General features: G+C 42.0%; 1 pseudogene; it reads right to left on the bottom strand.

Moving 5' to 3' along the window:
• Positions 1-360: 360 nt before the first annotated feature.
• On the bottom strand, positions 361-3,985 carry LOC119039787 (histidine--tRNA ligase, cytoplasmic-like; annotated as a pseudogene).
• Positions 3,986-4,722: the final 737 nt, after the last annotated feature.

The raw sequence follows: 4,722 nt of genomic DNA, 5'->3' as shown, positions 1-4,722 counted from the left end.
ATAGACAGGAAATCCAACCATAGTTGCCTCTGCCTTGCAGATGCATCTCAACCATCCCGACCTTGTTAAGGGACAGTTGCTGGCTGGCTCCCGACAAACAATGAAACAGCAGAAGCAGAAACCAAGGAAAAAATCCCATTCAACATAGCAAAAAGAAAAATAAAATATCTGGGAATAAACCTAACCAAGGTGGTAAAAGACCTGTGTACAGAAAAACTATACAACACTGAAGAAAGAAATCAAGAAAGACATAAACAAATAGAAACATATACCATGTTCATGGATTGGAAGAATTAACATCATCAAAATGTCCATATTACCCAAAATGTCCATATTACCATATTACCCAAAGCAATTTACAGATTCAATGCAATACTTACTGAAGTACCAATGGCATATTTCACAGACATAGAACAACACTTCAAAAATTTATATGGAACCATAAACAACCCCAAATAGCAGCCGCAATTTTGAGAAAGAAGAACAAAGTAGGAGGGATCACAATACCTGGTATCAAACTGTATTACAAGGCCACTGTAATCAAAACAGCCTGGTACTGACTTAAAAACAGGCACATGGAACAGTGGTACAGAACAGAGAGCCAAGAAATAAACCCAAGTCTCCATGGGCAACTAATATTGGACAAAGGTGGCAGTAACATAAAATGGAGTAAAAATAGCCTCTTCAACAAATGGTTTTGGGAGAACTGGACAGCTATGTGCAAAAAAATGAAACTTGAGCACAAACTTACACCATACACCAAAATAAATTCAAGGTGGGTAAAAGACTTAAATATAAGCCATGACACCATTAAAGTCCTAGAGGAGAACATTGGCAGGAAAATCTCAGATATTTCACGCAGCAACATTTTTACTGATATGTCCCCTAGAGCAAGGAACCTAAAGGAAAGGATAAACAAATGGGATCTCATCAAAATAAAAAGCTTCTGCATGGCTAAAGAAAACAGTATTAAATTAATATTAAGATTTCCTTCTTTTTTGTGGCTGAGTAGTATTTCATTGTGGAACTGTACCTGTTTTTTTTTTAATCAACTCATCTACTGATGGACACTTGGCTATTGTAAAAAACACTGCAACAAACATAGGGGTACATATATTTTTCAAATTAGTATTTCATATTTCTTTGGATAATCCAAAAGTGGAATCAGTGGGTCACAAGGCAGTTCCCTTTTTAAATTTTTGAGGTAGTTCTATACTGCTTTCAACAGTTGCTGCACCACTCTGTATTACCACCAACAATGCACAAATGTTCTCTTTTCTCCACATGCTTGCCAATACTTGTTTGTTCATTTATTGATGATGGCCAGTATGATAGGTGTGAGGTGATACCTTATAGTAGTGTTCTTTAAAAAAATTTTTTTTTGTGGTTGAGATGTTTTATTGCACCTTTAGTGACTGGTTTGGAGGAGCAGTCCCTGCACCTGGTGTAGTGCCCTGCAGAGGAGGCCGTCTCAGGCCTAGCCCCTGTAGCCCAGACTGGACTGAGCCCTCAGGGCCTCCTATAGACAAATGGCACAGTACGTGGCCCTTTTAGCCTGTGATAACCAATAAAATAATCACAATAAAAATAAAAAGTCTTTGTTCAGTGTGGCAGATCCTGGCCTGCAGGATCTGCGTATGTTGTGGCTGCTTGTGAACAAATGCATATGAACAGAAGTCCTGTGGAGAAAAAGGGATGGCATGGCCACTCTCTGAGAGAGAGGGAGGGTGAGAGGGCCAGAGAGTTCAGTTCCTGCCTGGACAGACTTTTATTGCTTCTCTGGGTACTTTACATGGTGGGTAGTCCTCATTTACTATGCACAGGTTCACTGCAGGGGACTACCTTTTACAAATAACAAAGGAAAGAATGTTGCTAATTACTTCAAAGAGAAGGATGTTGCAGACCAAGGGGAAAAGTGGTTGAACAGGTCACACTCCATACTTGGGAGGTTTAGCTCAGATTTTAGGAAGTTGCAGTAAGCCCTTGTGCCTCAAATCAGGGTGAGGGAGTTTTAGCAAAAGCAAGTCTCATAGCAGTCTAGGAACAATGGAAGCCTGATTCCCCATGGGAAAACCTCTATGTGGGCGTGGTCCTGTGTGCCACGCTCACCCCACTGGTTTTCCATGTGAGGGCTGAGCTACTTTTCCACACCATGTGAAGTGGTTCCCTACAGTTTGGATGACCCTTTGGGTTTTCCTACTGGAGCAGAAGTGTGCAAAGCTGTGTAAGCACATATGCAGAGTTTTGTCTGAGCCGTAATATTAGTCCATCTCACTTTCCTTGGATAGTTAATTCAGCAGATACAAAGGGGCTGGCTTGTTCTCCTTTTGATTTCCTTCACAAGGTCTTCTCTTTGGACCTCCATCTCTTCTCTGCTGGCCACCAAATGGAACTTGATGGCCCCGTCCTTGAGCTCTGGCTTACCAATTATGGCCATCAGTGAGATGCCTGCCTCCTTCACAGTACTGCAGCTAGTTCAGTAACTTTGGGTTTTTTTTGTAAAGCAGATCAGCCTTGATCCCAGCATCCCACAGCCATGAGATGAGCTTCAGTCTCTCCTCCAGCAGCTTCTATGCGGATGCCACAAGCACGCGTGTTTCTGTGGTTCCCACCTTTTTCTCCAAAGGCTCCAACCTCTGATCCATGATGGAGAAGATCTGTTCCACTCTAATGCTGAGCCCCATGCATGGAACCTTGAGCCCTTTGGGGTTGAACATGCCCACCAACCCATCATAGCACCCACCAGTGGCTACACTGCCTATACCCAGAGGCTCCTCCCAAGCCTGGATTGGGGTCTATAGCAGCACTGCCTCATAAATAGTAATTCAGCCCTCAAGCAAGGTTCAGGGCAAAGGATATCTTGTCAGTGATGCCAAACACAGTCAAATACTCAAACAGCAGCTTCAGTTCTCCCAGGTCCTCTAAGGCCTACTTGTTTTGGGATAGTTTAGGGTCCTGGACCAGGCATATTCCACCATGCTGCTGGACATAGTCCCCAATGTGGTCAGCCACCTCAGGTGCAAGTCCCTTCTCTCCCACCATCTCATTCTTTACTTCTTCCCAGGACACCTTGTCTGGCTTGTCCACTGAGGAACAGATGGTGCGGAACTTGCTATCAGAAACTCTACAGATTGCAAACATCCCATCTAGGATGCGCCAATCATCCACCTTGACAAAGAAGTCACCTATCTGCAGTAAATTCAGGATCTCACATGTGATCTTCAGGCACTCTGCATCAGGGATCATAGGATCAAATTTCCCAGCAATGCCAGAATCACACTGATAGAATTCCCAGTATTGACCTCAGGTCATGGCTGGGTTATCCTGCCGGTATACTTTTGCTATGTGGTAACATTTAATGTTGGTGAGTTTATTCATTGCCAAATATCGAGCAAAAGGAGCAGTGAGGTCATAGCGAAGGGACAGCAGCTCTGTACCCTGGTCCTTCAGGTCATGGCTAAGTTTAGAGTCTTCTCTGTACTTGCCAGTCAGTGTTTCTTTTAGTTCAAATACAGGTGTATCAATTACTTTTGCATCACAGCACTTGAAGCAGCTGATGATTATATCGAACACCTTCTTGAGCTGCCATCTGCCAGGGACTGTAGTCTCTTGTGCTCTTGGGAGTTCTGAGCACAATTTTCTGTCTCCCTTCATCACGGCTCAGCTCTGCCTTCAGTTGCAGTAGTTTTGCCATCTCCTCCTCAATCTCCTTAGTGCTGGCCTCCTGCTGTTTCAGTCCCCCTACAAGCTCTCCCTGAAGTTGCAGTAGCTCCTCCAGTGCCACATGCTCTGCCATACTGGCCGCTAACTGGACAAGGTCTGATGTCATGCTTGGTAGTGGTGGCCACAGCTTCCTAAAATATTTTTACTTACTTATTTTTAAGAGAGAGGGGAAGAAAGGGAGAGAAAAGGGGGAGAGAAACATTGATGATATATGAGAGAAACATTGATTGACTGCCCCTTGCATGCTCCCAAACAGGGACTTGGCCCATAACCTAGGCATGTGCCCTGACCAGGAATTAAACCAGCAACTTCTCATCCTGCAGGACACCCAACCAACTGAGGTATGTCCATCAGGGCTGAGTTGTATAAGTTCTTTATAAATTTTAGATATTAACCCCTTATCAGATATATCAGTGAATATGTTCTCCCATTCGGTAAGTTGTGTTTTCATTTTGTTGATGGTTTCCTTTGCTGTGCAAAATTTTTAGTTTGATGTAGTCTTATTTTTTCTTCTTTCCTTTGCCTGAGGAGATATATCAGAAACATGAGATGTTTAAGATTTTACTGTTTCCTGCTAAGATTTTTATGATTTTGAGTCTAACATTTCACTTTTTGATCCATTTTCAGTTTATTCTTGTGTATGGTGTAAGAAGATGGTCTAGTTATAATTTTTTTGCACATCTTTCCAATTTTCCCAACAACCTTTATTGAATAGACTGTCTTTACCTCATTGTATCGTTTGTAAAATATTAATTGACTGTAAAGACATGAGTTTATTTCTGAGATCTCTATTCTATTCCATTAATCTATATGTGTTTTTATATTAGTATCATGTTGTTTTGATTGCTATGGCCTGTAGTATAGTTTTATATCAGGTAGTGTGATTCCTTCAATTTTGTTCTTCTTTCTCAAAATTGCTGTGGCTCTTTGGGATCATTTATAGTCCCATCTAAATTATTGGAGTATTTGTTCTAGTTTTGTGAAATATTCCATTGGTAT

Source organism: Artibeus jamaicensis, unplaced genomic scaffold (genome assembly GCF_021234435.1).
Source record: "Artibeus jamaicensis isolate MK-2021 breed Jamaican fruit bat unplaced genomic scaffold, CSHL_Jam_final contig_447, whole genome shotgun sequence".
In the NCBI taxonomy this organism is placed as follows: domain Eukaryota; kingdom Metazoa; phylum Chordata; class Mammalia; order Chiroptera; family Phyllostomidae; genus Artibeus; species Artibeus jamaicensis.
Note: the sequence above shows the minus strand (reverse complement) of the source record. Positions and strands in the feature narration are given on the sequence as shown.